We start from the raw sequence: 15,325 nt of genomic DNA, 5'->3' as shown, positions 1-15,325 counted from the left end.
CTGAGAGCAGTGCCTATGTCCAAGGATGACCACGGACAGACAGAACCTGTGGCTCCGTTTACACTAAGGAGCAAGGAGAAAAACGTCCGGCAAAGACAAGGAAGCAGAAGACTGGTGTTTGCTGGGGTGATTTCAAAGGTCACCTCTGCTGATCTTTGAGTCACGCCTATTAGGTAGGTATTGCCCCTCCCTTTACTTAGAGTTGAGGAAACTGAGGTTGGGAAACTTAGTGTCCTACAGCACAGTGAGTCCCAGATGACCAGGACGGCCACCTAACCTCAGAGTGTATCCAGTGTGTATGCATCACAAAACAGAGAGAGTTCAGAGCTTCCAGCAGGAATCAATAATGTTAGCAGAGTACTCACGAGGAAACATAGACAACCCCATGGTGGTTAGACCAGTTAGCTAGGACCATTGGTGAGGATTTCCAGGAAAGCTGTTTCCTTAGGTTGAAAACCAAACTTAAGTTGGAAATGTCTAAAAGTGTTTTGAAAGTGACGAGTAATGAAGGATTCTCTCTCTGTCTCTCTGTCTCTCTCTGTCTGTCTGTCTGTCTCTCTCTCTTTCTCTGTCTCTGTGTGTGTGTGTGCATTATCTTGCACCAGTACACTGTCAATGAACTCTTTATTCCTTTGAAGCAGGGCTGCTCACTGAGCCTGCAGCTTCCTGTCTCCACTAGACTGGCTGGTCCTTGAGCTTCTGGGATCTGTCCCCACCCCCACACTCTGCGGCGCCCAGTTTTTAAATGGCCGCCCCGCCCAGGAATCAAACTCAGGTCCTAGGTTTTACAAAGCAAGCACGCCTACTCTCTGAGTTTTCCCCTAGCCCCAAGAAAGCATTTTAAAACCAGCCTGGTGGTACCCTGAAAAAGAAGAGCTTATGAGAGTGCCCCAGAGGACTCCCAGACGGAGGAAAGATTTCCCTATCGCTTCTATTCTGCTTTTGTTTTATTGTGCTTTTCCCAACAGAGGGGCCTTCAGCACACTTTTAGGCAGAGGAAACATATCCAATAGAGAATTTGAAGATAAGAGAGGACGTAAATAACACAGCCACACAGAATCAAAAAGGCTGGAGATGAAGGCAAACGCTAGATTTGGGTATTCATAAATGCTAAGCGTAGGGAACGCTTTGTGAAGAAAGTCAGAGCTTGGCTCAGACCTCAGAACGGTTATCTGTACTTTCCCAGTGTGTTTTACTCAACAAAGATTCTCTTTTTAGCAATTTAAAGTATGCTGCATTTAAAAAAGAAAAATAGGCTATACAAATCAAGACCCAGGCTGTGGGGCTCCCACTCCCATTTGACAACACCATTGTGTCTTTGCCTCCCCTGACTCTCTATCAACATTTTAACTAATGACAGAATTCTCCTTCTGCTAATGAGACACAGGCTCCCCTCCCAGGCTGCCAGCTGTGGTATAATGGAGAGGGTGAGACGGGTAAGTGCTCTCCAGGAAGCTCCTCTCTGCTCCTGGACTGCATAGCTGTCTTCTTCCCCTCTGTCACAGATCCAAATTAAGTCATCTGAGGCACTTTCAGATATGTTTTTGCTTTAATGTAATAAATTTCCCCGCTATCTATAGTTCACTCCTGAGAGTGGTGGTAGTCACTGTTCAAAAGCCGTGTGTGCGTGTGGTGAGTGCAGGGGTTGTTCTGAGGGCTTTAATAGGCTTCCCATTCCCAACATCATAGCCTTCTGTGCCAGGGAGGCACCTTCCACAGTCCCCTTGGTAACATCAAGAGTCAAACACAGGTAGTTTCCTCACCAGCCTTACCTGAGTTTTGTGGTCATAACACTGCCTGGAAGCTACTTCTTCCCACCTCCCAAGTTCTTAATCCCAACGTCTTCTTTAAGAGTTTCTGCCTGTGGCCGTGACCCTTCTCTCAGCTTCTGGTCCATTCTCTATGCTTCTTGCCAGTCAGTTACTGCTACATTGAAATGATTACTCTATGTATCTCCCTTTCAAATTAGACCGCCATCTCTGTTTCTGAGAAAGTATCTCGTTTGCGCCACCCCCAGTGAACTGGAAGTACAGTCACACCAACTGTACATTCTAAGTGTGCTATGAACTGATATCTGTCCTCCCCAAAGTTTGATAGCATGTCCTCCTAATTCCCAAATAGAGAAATTTGGATGAATGAGATGTTGTTCTCCAATGTATGGAAAAGACCTGATAGGACAAAAGCATTCATCTTCACCAAAGCACGCTCTACAGAACACGCATCCACATCTTCACTAAGGCAGGCTCTACAGAACACGCATCCACATCTTCACTAAAGCACGCTCTACAGAACACGCATCCACATCTTCACTAAAGCACGCTCTACAGAACACGCTTCCACATCTTCACTAAAGCACGCTCTACAGAACACGCATCCACATCTCCACCAAAGCACGCTCTACAGAACACGCTTCCACATCTTCACTAAAGCACGCTCTACAGAACACGCATCCACATCTCCACCAAAGCACGCTCGACAGAACACGCATCCACGTCTCCACCAAAGCACGCTCTATAGAAATGCATCATGCTCACACCACGATGCCATGATCCTGTGTGTTTGGAAATGCCTCATCCCAGCCAAACACATAGAGCTTCACAAAGTGATTGGATTTAAAATACTCTGGGATGTCAAATAGTAAATAAATTTGTTTGACTTCAATTTAGAAACACTAATTAAATTAGTGCTTCTAAGTTGATTTGGCCAGTGAATCCTTACTGTGAGCATTGGAAGGGTATTGATTGCCCATGGACAGTGGTCTGAGAAAGTATTGTGAGAAACTCTAGTTGATTTACCAGCCATTCAATAGAACCATTCCTCTGCGTGCTGGGAAGGTCAAATCCTTCACAAAAGACCATGTGAGTTCTGTTATTCAGTTCACTGATTATTTCTCATGAAGATTGTTTCTGAAATAGACTTATGGATTTGGTTATGGACATACAAAAATAATGGTTACTCTAAAGATAATAAATTCAAACTCAGAAAAAACACATTAAGTAAAGACCATGAAATAAACTAGAGCCCTTTTGTTCACAGTGGTGGGGATTGAGCCAGGGGTCTCACACATAATAGGGAAGTGCCATGTAACTATCCTACATCTCGAGCTGGAAAATAACTGTATCTTTGTGTAAGTGCATGTGATTGTGTGTGAGTGGGTGTTGTGTGTCCATGTTCTTGTGGTGCGTGTTTGGGTATGCACACACATGAACACATGTATGTGGAAGCCAGTAGTGGATATCAGGTAGTTTCCTCAGTCACTTTCTCGGTCACTTTCTGAGACATGAACTTTCTCTTACCCTGGATCTCACCCACCCATCTTGGCCAGCCTGCCAGTGAGTCTCAGCGGCCCCCCTGGCTTCCCAGGCCCAGCGCTGAGAAGACCACACAGCTGAGCCAGGCTTTTCATGACTGTGGCTACAATTACGATCACATGAGTGCTGGAAATCTGAACGCAGACCCTCATGTGGTATGACAAGAACTTAGCCAACTGCCTCCTTTCCAGACCTCCAAATACTATGTTCTTAAGAAGCTCGTCACTAATATTCATAAGACATCCTGAAATATTCCCATGCTGAGAGCACTGTTGTCGCACAGATGCTCCCATGAAAATCTCCCCGACACTTCATAAAACCGTGTTCTGTGTGATGCGCTGTGCTTGGGGACCTGGAGCAAACATAGAAATACATGCAAATGCATGCCTGTGCTAATGAGATGTTAGTTCTCACCATTAAAATACACACAGAGGGCGCTGAAGTTGACATTTCCAACCATGTTGTGTCTGCTTTTATTTCAAGTAAGCAGCTTCTGTTGAAGCCATCCTTGGTATACAATGCTTCCTATAGTAGAGCTTTTTCCATGGAAGAGAGAAGTTTTCAGTTTTGTCATACTAGGATACTAGGATACTGGAACCAAGAAATGAGTTGCCATTAACAGACTTACTGGTGTCCTATTATTGACAAGATTCTGTATGACATCAGGAGAACAGAGTATTTAATTTTGTTTACCGGCAACACATATACCAATTTGCTGTGTATCCATATGAAGTTAAATGTTGCATGTGATTGATATCCTTGTGGTGGTTTGAAAGAAAATGGACTTCAAAGAAATGACACTATTAGGAGATATGGCCTTGTTGGAGGAAGTGTGTCACTGTAGGAGTGGCCTTTGAGGTCTCTTATGCTCAAGATACTGCCCGCTGCCACAGATCCTTCCCTGCTGCCTATAAGATGTAGCCAGCACCAAGTCTGCTTGCAAGTCGCCATGCTCCCCATCATGATAATAGACGGAACCTTTGGAACTATAAGCGAGCCGCCCCAATTAAATGTTTTCCCTATAAGAGTTGCAATGGTCATGCTGTCTCTTCACAGCAATAAAAACCCTAAGACAATCCTTCAGAATTATATAATATAACCCAATTATATATATTAATATTTTATATACAATTAATATCCTTGAGAATTTCGGTACTACTTTGGCTTAATTATTCTATAGAGACTTTTATTCTGAGATAGGTTTTACTATATAGTCTTGGCTGGTCTGGAACTCACTATATATCCCAAGCTAGCCCCAAACTTGAAGTCATCCCCTGTCTTTGTCTTCCAAATATTGGTATTACAGGCATGTGCCATAGTACTTGTCTGAGACTCCTTAGTTCTTAACCAAATCAAAGAACGAAGTGGCAATGCGTGAAAGGGGGACATTTTCAACATGATTGCATTTTGTAGTTGTTGCTGTATAATTAACATATAAGTTTTATATAAAATTATTCAAAATAATTCAAAGAGCATAGATCTTAAATTTAACAAAATAAACAAAAATAACAAAATGAAATTTAATTTAGAGGGTGTGTACATGTATACGTATTTATCCATAAAGTTCTCTTATTTGTGGACACAATTTTCTATTTTGAAAATTGAAATATTTATAAAATTAACTGAAAGTTTTAAAGTGTATTCTTCCACACGTGGAAAGGCAGTGCACTGAGCCTGGCAGCATGCTGTCTTGTCAGTGTGCGCTGGCTTTGACTGGGTTTTAAATATGGTGACAGGGTGATAACTGTGCTAATCAACAGTCACTGTTACACTAAAAACAGTCGCATCAAAGCTTCATGAGCTCCAGTTACAAGTCCTGCCTCAAAAGTGAGCAGAATGGAGCTTCTTGGGCCACGAGGGTTAGGGGCGAGTGAGTGTGTGCATGTGTGAGTGTGTGCATGTGTGCCAACTGCTCTGTGTTACACTCATTTTCTAATTCTGCAACCATTTCCTAGAATTATTTTTAAATGTTTTTTAATTTGATGTATGCGAGTATTTGCCTGCATGTATATATGTGCTGTGTTCCGTGTCCTTGAGCCCACAGGAGTCACAAGGGGTTCAGTTTCCCTGGAGACAGTTGTGAGTTGCTATGTGGATGCTGGGACATGAACCCAGGTCCTCTGCTCTTAACTTCTGAGCCCTCTCTTCCCCTGTGTCCTAGAATTCTTGACAAGGCCTTTGTGAATACATAGGAATCAAACAGCATTTCCAGGTGTCTCTCTGCTGCTGTAGTAGATTGGGACATTTGCTACAGCCTTGTTTCCATTTTGCTAAATTCACTGCTTGCTTCCTTGTGAGTGCAGATTTGGCTGTGGCCGTAGCCTCATTCGTCTTGAGACATGCAATAAATTTGAGTGAAATGAAGAAATTAGCTTTTTCTGTGTTGACTGTTGCATTCCTTCATGAGACATTGTCTCCCCAAACAGGGGAAGGATTCTGCTACCTTTATCTTTCAGTTAGCTCCCAGTGTGTGTTTCTCTGAACTAACCTTAAAAGCCACATGTCTATACTCTACCTGCCCTTCCAGAATTCCTCTCGCTGTCGATGATTGTGACTTTCTCAACTTCCTCTTCCTGTCATCGAATGCAGCCCAACCCTGAGGATGTTAGTGAACAGTTTTGGGTGATGCAAGAAAGACGCGAAACCCATGATTGTGTGTGGTAGGCAGACACACATTTCCTATGAAGAGGAGCATCCCAGCATCTCCAGTGTGTTAAGAAAGAACCCACTGCACTCTATAATAAAAACAAAACCTTATGCATGTGAGTGCTGGGTCTAAGCAGGCTCACTTGGATGAGGCAGACCTGAGAAAGTTCCCTGGAGGAAGTGTCAGTCAAACAGGGCCTGCAAGGATGAGCAAATGTTCAACAAGCAAAAATGGTGCAAAGGTATTGAAACTGAAAAATGTATACATTATGTGTGTGTGTGTGTGTGTGTGTATAGCATTTGCAGCTGGGAGAGAGAGAAGCAGTAAAGAGGACACTGTTATGGCTAGATTGTACCAGGATTGCAGGAGAAGTGGGCTCAGATGCAAAACAAGAAAGATGTAGGCACCATTGTTAAAAGTTGTAAATGCCAGTGGGCTGAAGGCAAGATGGAAGTTTCTCTGCCATCCACAGCTTTCAGGTAAAATTCTAACAATTATAGGTTACAAATGTGTCTCACTGTAAACTGGAGTGCTGGTTGTATCCTTGTAAAATTGCATTCAGGGTGCACAACAGTTCGCCGCTATCGCTGGCCTGATAGATGATTGTTTGGTGTTTGTGGAGAAGACCCTTGAGGAGAGAGAAGAAATTGAAGTGGGGAATACCGAGGGGCTGAGCATGTCCAACTCCATCCTCATGGATGGGATCCCAGAGAAGACTCACAGATAATCTGGAATCCCTCCCTGAAGAAGAGATCTTATTCTGAAAACGAAGTCAGATGCCTTCCCAGGGCAGAACCCATAAAACCTGCAGGTAAGCCACAGGTGTGAGTCCACACCTGAGAAGACAGTGATAGAGAGGAAGGGTCAGCCTTCTAGAAGCTCAGTAGGGCCACCAAGGAAGGCAAGACCAAAGAGAGGAGCAGGTGGCCACCCTAGCGCAATCCCACTGATGGGGCAATGTTGGAGTAAGGGGACAGTTTGAAGAAGGAGGCTGTTAGTTTGTTCCCAGCCGCTTAGCCACAAAATAACCACACAGAAACTGTATTAAATAAATTACTGCTTGGCCTATTAGCTCTAACTTCTTATTGGCTAGCTCTTACATCCTAATTTAACCCATTTCTAGTAATCTGTGTAATGCCATGTGGCTGTGACTTAAGGGCTAAAGTTCCAGCGTCTGTCTCCAGATGGCTTCTCTCTAACTCCTCCTTCTTTCTCCCAGCGTTCTGTTTAGTTTTCCCCACCTACCTCTATTCCCTGTGCAGGCGAAAGGCGGTTTCTTTATTAACCAATGGTATTCACAGAATACAGAGGGGGAATCCCACATCAGGGTGGCCTGACTCTGACTATCTCCCATGGAGCCTGCTCAACAAGGACTCCCTTCTAGGGGAAGAAGAGCTCAGACAAAATAGAGGTCTGTCATGAGGACATAGTGCAGAAGCCTTTTCTCCCAGATAGGGTGTAGCTGTGTCTGTAAAGATGGGGTTAGGGTGGAATGTTGACATGACAGAGAACACAGTTTCTTTCTTTTTGTTTTTCCTATTTCTTTTGGTTTTTCAGGACAGGGTTTCTCTGTAGCTTTGGAGCCTGTCCTGGAACTAGCTCTTGTAGACCAGGCTGGCCTCAAACTCATAGAGATCTGCCTGCCTCTGCCTTCTGAATGCTGGGATTAAAGGTGTGCACCACCACCGCACAGCTAGGAAGACAGTTTCCAAAGAAAACAAATCTTTCTCTCTTCCCCTTTCCCTTCTTCCCTCTCTGAAGCTCGAGATATCCTAAACTGAAAGAGCAATAAAAGTCTCTGGCCCTCTTTTCCCTCTCTGTGACAGTCCCAGCCCTCAGCTAACCAGAGGAGACATGCTTTGGTTTAAAAGAAGTCTTCATTCAGGTTGGACTTACATGATTGTATGATAAGAAAGTTATCTCTAATGCTCCCAAGCACTGGATAATAATTGGATTTGCCCGAAACGTCAAGGGTGGGGCCAATGGTAGAGGAAAAAGCTGTTTCCTAAGGGTTCAAGTCCTTTTAATAGACAATAGGCCCTCTCAGGGATCGGTAGGGTTTTTTTCTGCTGGTGAGATATGGTCAGTAGATGGTTTTTGAGGGAAGAAAATCTCACAGACTATGCTCTAGAGAGCCCCCTCTTGACTGTGAGGGTACGGGAAATAATGGTCAGCACCTTCTATTGCTGCGGTCTTGGTTTCCTGACATGTCCCCACATGGTGAAAGTGGGGTGACATTGTAAATAGTACCTATCGTTTCCCCTCCAAACGGATCCCCAATGCAGAGTAGGAGGAATAACCTTTATTAAACCATCACAGACACCCAGAAAAAGAAAAAAAAAAACATGTTAAACCTGCCTACTGACCTTTAATGGGCTCGTGAGCATATCTGTTCTAAGATGTGGAAATCCTGCCTTTCAGACATTCGTGTCTCCTTTATAATCGTTTGCACGTGTATCCGGGAAGGACTTTGTACTTGAAAGTATCTCTGGAGAGGAGGGATTAGCTGACACTCGCCGACAAAAACCAGGTGAATCCACAGATTTACCTCCAGAGCTCCTGCCTTTACGCCGGGTTGCTGGGTGTAGCCGCGTAAGGCAGATAAGGAGTTGGTTCTTCCGTCCTGTTCACCTGTGCTATGAAGACGTGAAAATGCGGCTCAGACAATGCCATTGGGAATCTGATATATTTAGATGGTCACAAGCTGAACTTCGCTCGTCACTGCTGCAGAGAGGTGAGGAAAGGCTTTTTTAAAAACTGCTTTTAAGATACAAGGTGTAGGGAGTCAGGATCACCCCATAACTTGCTAAGGCTGATTCTAACAATACACCCTGCCACTTTCAATCTGTCCGACTCTTATGTAACCAGACCCTCCCTGGCTCTAGAGCTGGGTCAAGACTCGAAAACTTTCTTCCAACCTGTTGGCCGGCTCTTCCCAAGCCCTTGAGGCCCATCACCGCTAGGCTTCTCTCTCCAAACCAATCAACAGCCATGTTGACCTGATTGATTAGGGCCAGCTCTCAGTGGTCCCTCTCCCTTCCCCTCCCCTCCCTTTCCATTCTCCTCTCATGTCTATCCCCTCTCCTACTCCCTCCCTTCTCTTTCCTCCCAGTCTCTTTTTTTCAAACCATTCTCTCTTCTTTACTTTTTTTTTTCCATTGCTCTTCTTTTGGTCAAACTGCAGAATCTCCTCTTTTCATATTGCAATACCAATGCCAAAGCAGAGCATTTCTGAATGACATATATGCCAAAATAGAATTGTTCTAGATAGCACAATCCAGGCAGGCACTGACTAGGGTGATGTAGATGCAGCATCTTTGGAGACCACATTCCTTCATAGCCACCCATGGATGTTCAACTACAGCAGTAATCCCTGCGCTTCAAAACAGGGTTAGCTGGAAAGCCAGGGTTTTCAGTTGCCCTATCACTTGTAATATTTTCTCTACATCACACCAGAAGCATGGCAGCCTCAAGAGGCCAGGGTGAGAGCTGGCCCTGGTTTTTTGTCGCTTGCTTTATTTCTCATCAGAAATCTGCATGGTTTCAAGAAAGAATTAAAAGAAGCTAGACAAGAAGACAGAGCTAGGAATTAGCAGGGATCACAGCGGAGGCCAGAACGGGGGCCACTGGACAATAGTCCTACATGCCAGATGAGCCTCTGCTTTAACTTGGCCGGAGCTCCATGCCTGATAAGCAGTACCAACAGTGGCCTACTACCTGTGAGGGACAGCGCAGACAGCTCAGCTGACAACCCAGACTCGGGTTTGATGCAGAACCTCATCAGGTCACATTCAGTCTGTCCTGAAACAGCCTGACAGGGGTGGGCCACTTGTCATGTCCCTCACAATTTCCCAACTGATTTAAACAATGAATCATACCACAAGTCTAACTCTGCTCCCTGAGCAGCGTGTTATGAAGACAAATAGATTGGACTCTTGTATGGTGCTCAGAGCCCAGCACATAAACAGAGGGCCTCGGTTCATCTCATTCTAGTGTTAGATAAAACAGCAACCAGAAAGCAGTAGCACTTCCTGTGGCTACGACCTCCAATTCTGCATGACAGCTGCTTAGGGGGACTGAAGGACACTGAGGGGCCGGACAGTGTCTTGACTGTTGGTCACCTAAGAGCATTTCTATGAAGCAATACACGAAAGATTCAACAGACTCCGTCACTTTAATGTATCTACCCTCTAAGCAAAATGAAAGCAGAGCCTTGGAAGCCAGCACCACAGTGTGGCTGCAGAGTCTGGTGATGTTATGTGTCCCTGACATCCAGGGAACAAGCCTTAATGAACAGTTGGCGCCTTAGACTAACACCACCCTCCTCCCACCTTTGGCTAACACCACCTCCCCGCTGCACTCCGCTGCTGTCTCGTTGCTAATGAGTCCGGCTTTCTTCTTCTCTGCATACTGGTCTTTTGGTGTTATCAAAGCACCTACTGTGTGCTGGGCGCTGCTCTCCTGGAGGTGGGGAATGAATGAGAGGAGCTCAGCCCTCCTCACATGCCTGTGTTTGTGGAAAACAGGAACAAGATAGCAGCTTTGTCGGTGACTCCTGCTGAGAACCATGGTGGGAAGCAGATATGGTGGAAAAGGGCGACATCAGAACAGACAAGGGGCAGGACTGTCTTTCCCACTACACCAGTGGTGCCTCGAACTGGTAACTGTGAACCAGTGAATAAATAGCTGTTGAATGAGTGAATAAAAGATCAGAGAGAAGGGTCCACAGACGTCAGACTGTGCATGAAAGGGCCTGGGGGTGTCCCATGGGTGAATTGCTTGTTGTGCAAGCGTGAGAACCTCAGTCTGACACTCAGAACCCACATTTTAAATACAGAGCTCTGTACAGTGTGTGTACCCATAATCCTAGTGCTAAAAGGCCAAGGTAGGAGGACCCCCGGGGTTCTCTGTCCAGACTGTCTAGCTGAATTGGTGAGCTCCAACGTTGGTCAGAGTTCCTGCCTCAAAGAGATTAGATGACAACTATTAGGGAAGGCAGACACACACACACACACACAGAGAGAGAGAGAGAGAGAGAGAGAGAGAGAGCAGGGCCATGAATGGAGTGTTCGAGAAATAACTGTAAGAAAACTGTGAGGCTGGCGTGACTTCAGCCTAGTAACAGACAAGGGGGAGGAGGTAGTGAAGGAGAGGGGAGCAGGGCTAGACCATGCTTCTCACACACCAACATTCCAAGCTCATCAGCAACATAACTTGCTCACCTGCCAATGCACAGCACAGCTCATCTGACAACAGGAAGTAGACATCTACCATCCTCTCAGGAAGGCCGCCTCTGCATGTGGCTACGCGGAGCTCTCCTCTGTAGAGTGGCTTGAGCCACTGAGATGTCTCTGCACACTGAGGCCTTGCACAAGCTCCAGCTTCTGCTTGGTCCCGCCTCTGCCTGCAGCGCTCTGCCCCAGCATCACCACTTGGGGGTGCCGTGCCTGAATCCCCAACCTGTCTCGCCCACCTCTGAGAGCCTCTCCCTGTGCCAGTTTCTCTTCCTCATTCCAACTTGCATTTGCCCCAACGTGTAAAGAGAGCATGAACCCCCACCCCTTCTGTGGGATCCTCACCTTTGCACACAGCACAAACTTAGCTTGGATCAGTGACCCCAACTTTGGAAAACTAGAGGTAGCATGTTCCGGAGCAGCATCTCAGGCCTTGACGTTGACGTTTCAACGACGTTTTCTAGAATAAAGCAAATGGGGCTGGCTTTCTTCCTCACGGGGGTAGCAGTGACGTCAGGTACATTGTTTGCCATTATTGTCTGTTTGTACCCAGGGGTGAAGGGGACACATCACCATACAGAACACACTTAATAGCCTGCAAAGAGAGATGGGCCCAAACTCCTTAATATGCCTATTATATCTAAAAATACACAATTCTGAGACATGTAGAGTTTTTCCCTTATCTAGGGTCCCTCTAGGAATTCAGTTGTATTTCCGGCTTCAGAGTAAATCTGGAAAAGCTAATGATGTGAAGGAAGGAATCTTTGAGACCAAGGTCAACCTTGGACAGAAGACACAATGGCAACTTTAGCATTGCTTATAAGGATATAACAGTTTTTAATTAAATATTTCACATCGAGAGTAGGCCTTGGGGGAGTGGTTCACATGTGTGTTTTCTCCTCTGGCGTCAATACGACCATTGAGGGACCATCCGATCTCGTTTCCCTAGGAGAGAACAGACAATGGTCTGTTCCTCCAGCTGGCTTATTTTCCGAGCATTAATGAACAATTAGCCAACACTGGCACCCTTTCCGTCTGTAATCCTGCGGTAGGATCGCTAATCTCTACCACTGGCAGCTAACGATGAAGGGCTCTGAAGTTTGGCTTCTCATCCAAGCCTGTTCTTAACACTTGCATAAGCATGCCTTCTGAGGACGGGAGCCCCCTACCGCTGTGCAGGCCGGGAACAAAAGCCCAGAGACATTTCTGAAGCGCCTCTGTTCAATCACACTTCTATGCTCGTGTTTGCCTTCCTCCTACAACAAACACCAGTGATCAGCGGAGGGCTCCGGGGGTCACGGAGGGCTCTGTGTTTCAATACTTATAAGAATGTATTCAGAGCGCATTATGCAACCCCCATGTGCACCGGCAGACACCCTAAAGTGGGGAGGGAAATGTGGGCTAAATAGAATCAAACAGTATTTCTCCGCGAGTCAGCTTTGATTTAGTGCTGAATAACACTGTGTTTGAGACCACATTGTCATTAAAAATGTATATGGGAGAGGCAGATTTATCTAGAAACTCACACAGGAAAGGTCTTCGGTTCTCTGAATTTAATAGACCTTATATTCAATTGTCTCTCTCTAGTGGGGCAGAAAGCAATCCACTGTTTCATTAGAACTCCTCTGTAGGGTCAAGATTTGAAGAAAATGTGAGGTCAGGCCAGAAACGCGGGAAGCCCAAATGTAGAGCGAGCGATCCGACTCCAGGACAATAGCCCTGGGTCGTGATGCTGTTAGTCTGAAACTGCTTTTGGACTTGTGATGCTTCCCGGGAAACTTACTGTGCAGGGGAATTGAAGAGAAGACTGGTCTCTGAGACTGACTTGTGGGAGGAGGTTTTGGCTGACAGACTTCAGGAGTCAGGGTGGAAGGAAGAAGTGGGGTCAGAAGCAGCCCAGACTGTGCATCCAGGGACTAAGAAAAGCTGAACAACAGCTCACCTGGAGCCGAACTCGAAACTTGCTAGTTTCTGTAGTTCGTGGCACTCAGAAAGTTGCTAACGTGTTACAAGGTATCAACATACTAAAAGCAGCGAAAGTACCAGGACGATGGGGACAAGACATGGCCCCTAAGATCTGTGACACGTGCGGACATCTAGGATCAGATGGAGGTGTAAGGTGGCAAGGGGAAAGCAGGCATGGCTCTGGCACAGCCTTCCAGACATCCTAATGCCCACTCCCCATGTTGCTTTGCATGTGGGAAACTTTAATATCTCATTCTATAAAAAAAAATAAAAGACCTCATATAAAAATCTTATTTGATAAAACACAAATAGCAAAAGGCAAGCTCTTCTGCAACACTTAGAGGAAATAATTTTTCCCTCGGTCACCTCACTGTTTAATCCACCCATCAGAATGCTGAGGCGTGGCTTCCTTTTCTGCCTGACATGCAGAGCTGCTGGCCTTGCACAGTGGAGGGAGTGGACAGAGCCTCTGACTGAAGCCTGGAAGCCCAGTCCCTTTTCACACTCAGCCGCTGACCCCTCCTGTGATCCCTTACACTCACTTAACCTCTCTGCCCCTGCGCTTCCTATTCATGCCACCAAGACAAAGCTACCTGCCCCCTCCCCACCTCTGGAGTTGAGAGGTTGAATGAGCAAGGTCTGCAAAGCATTTGAGAAGCCATTGGTTGATGTGAGGCTCAAACCATGGAAAGCCTTGGGCGGGGAAAAAAAAAATCCTGTGATAGCCCAGTAAAAAATAAAGATAGATTATAAGGCAGGGAAGTCCAGAGGTCAGCGACCTTTGCCACTGAAAATTTTGTAATCATGAGACGTGAAAGCAGGTCTTGATGACAGAATATTTACCTTCTCTCTCTCAATCTCTCTCTCTCTCTCTCTCTCTCTCTCTCTCGGAATCATTGAGTGATCTATTTCATTTAAGTAGTTGTTTGAACAAGAGTGGTAAAGTTTGTTGTTTACCAATGCCCAGTCTGGAAAAATAATAAAAGATCATCAAGTTTCACTCTCACAAAAATATGGTTTTCAGTGCCTCATGAGTTAAGCCGCACTCACAGAAAACAGTCTTCATCTTCTCGCATCCCTGCTGCCCAAGTTCTCCCCTCTACTTAAGGCCCACCAGTTTTTCCACATTGTGATTCAAGTCTCACCCATCCCTCCCATGAAGGAGTCCTCAAGATCCTGAATGTTTGCAGAAGTTAGTTTCATGAGCCATACCCCAACACCATCTCCTGTGTGTTTGCGTGCATGTGTGTACATTGAGTATAGTGTATATGGATGTGTGTACCATGTGTTTATGGAGGCCAGAACCCTGTCTGTAACTTCCCGTCGTATCCCTCTGAGACAGGGCCTCTCTGAACCTGGGGCTAGGCTGGTAACCAGCAGAGTTAATGGGGTCCATGCTGGGCTGTTTCGCATGGGTGCTAGAATCCACACCATGTCCTAAGGCTTGCAAAGCCAGTGCTCTTACCCACTCAGTCACCTCTGCATCACCCTCCAGCCAAGTAGACAAGTTCTTGCAGAGTTCATTCTAGAACTTTCTTTAAAATTGTAAAGCTGCAGTCCACCACTGAGCCATCTCTGTATTTGCTGAGTCTGGTGACACCGTGTCTGGAACATAGGAAGCACTCAATAACCAACTATTGAACTTAACGTAAGGATTCACCGAAAAATAAGTCAGTCGATAAACCATAAATCCACTGATTTTTTTTAATCATTATTTTTTATGTGTATGGGTGTTTTCTTGCTTGTATGCCTATGTACCATGTGCTTGCCTGATTCCTGTAGAGGCCAGAAGAGGGCATCGGATCCCCTAGAACTGGAGTTAGACAATTGTGAAACACCATGTGGGTAGTGGGGATTAAACCTAGGTCCTCTGCAAGAGCAGCGGGTTGTCCTAACCACTGAGCCATCTCTCCAGTCCCTCAGCTAATTTTTGAGTGTTCATATGTGCCAAGAACTGTGATAGGACTTCTCTTAATATAGACACATGTGTACATATACATGTAATACAGACACACACATACACACACATGTAACAGACACCTGTATACGTACACACATGTACAAAATACATGTAAAGTATTTGTACTTTCTGGGAATGTTCAACCCAGTGGGGAAGGCAAATCTACTGTACCCAAGACATGTAAGTGCCAACTTGTCTCTTGTTGATG

Source organism: Chionomys nivalis, chromosome 6, assembly GCF_950005125.1.
Source record: "Chionomys nivalis chromosome 6, mChiNiv1.1, whole genome shotgun sequence".
Lineage (NCBI taxonomy): Eukaryota > Metazoa > Chordata > Mammalia > Rodentia > Cricetidae > Chionomys > Chionomys nivalis.
The sequence above is the reverse complement of the archived record's forward strand: the minus strand, read 5'-3'. Positions refer to the sequence as shown.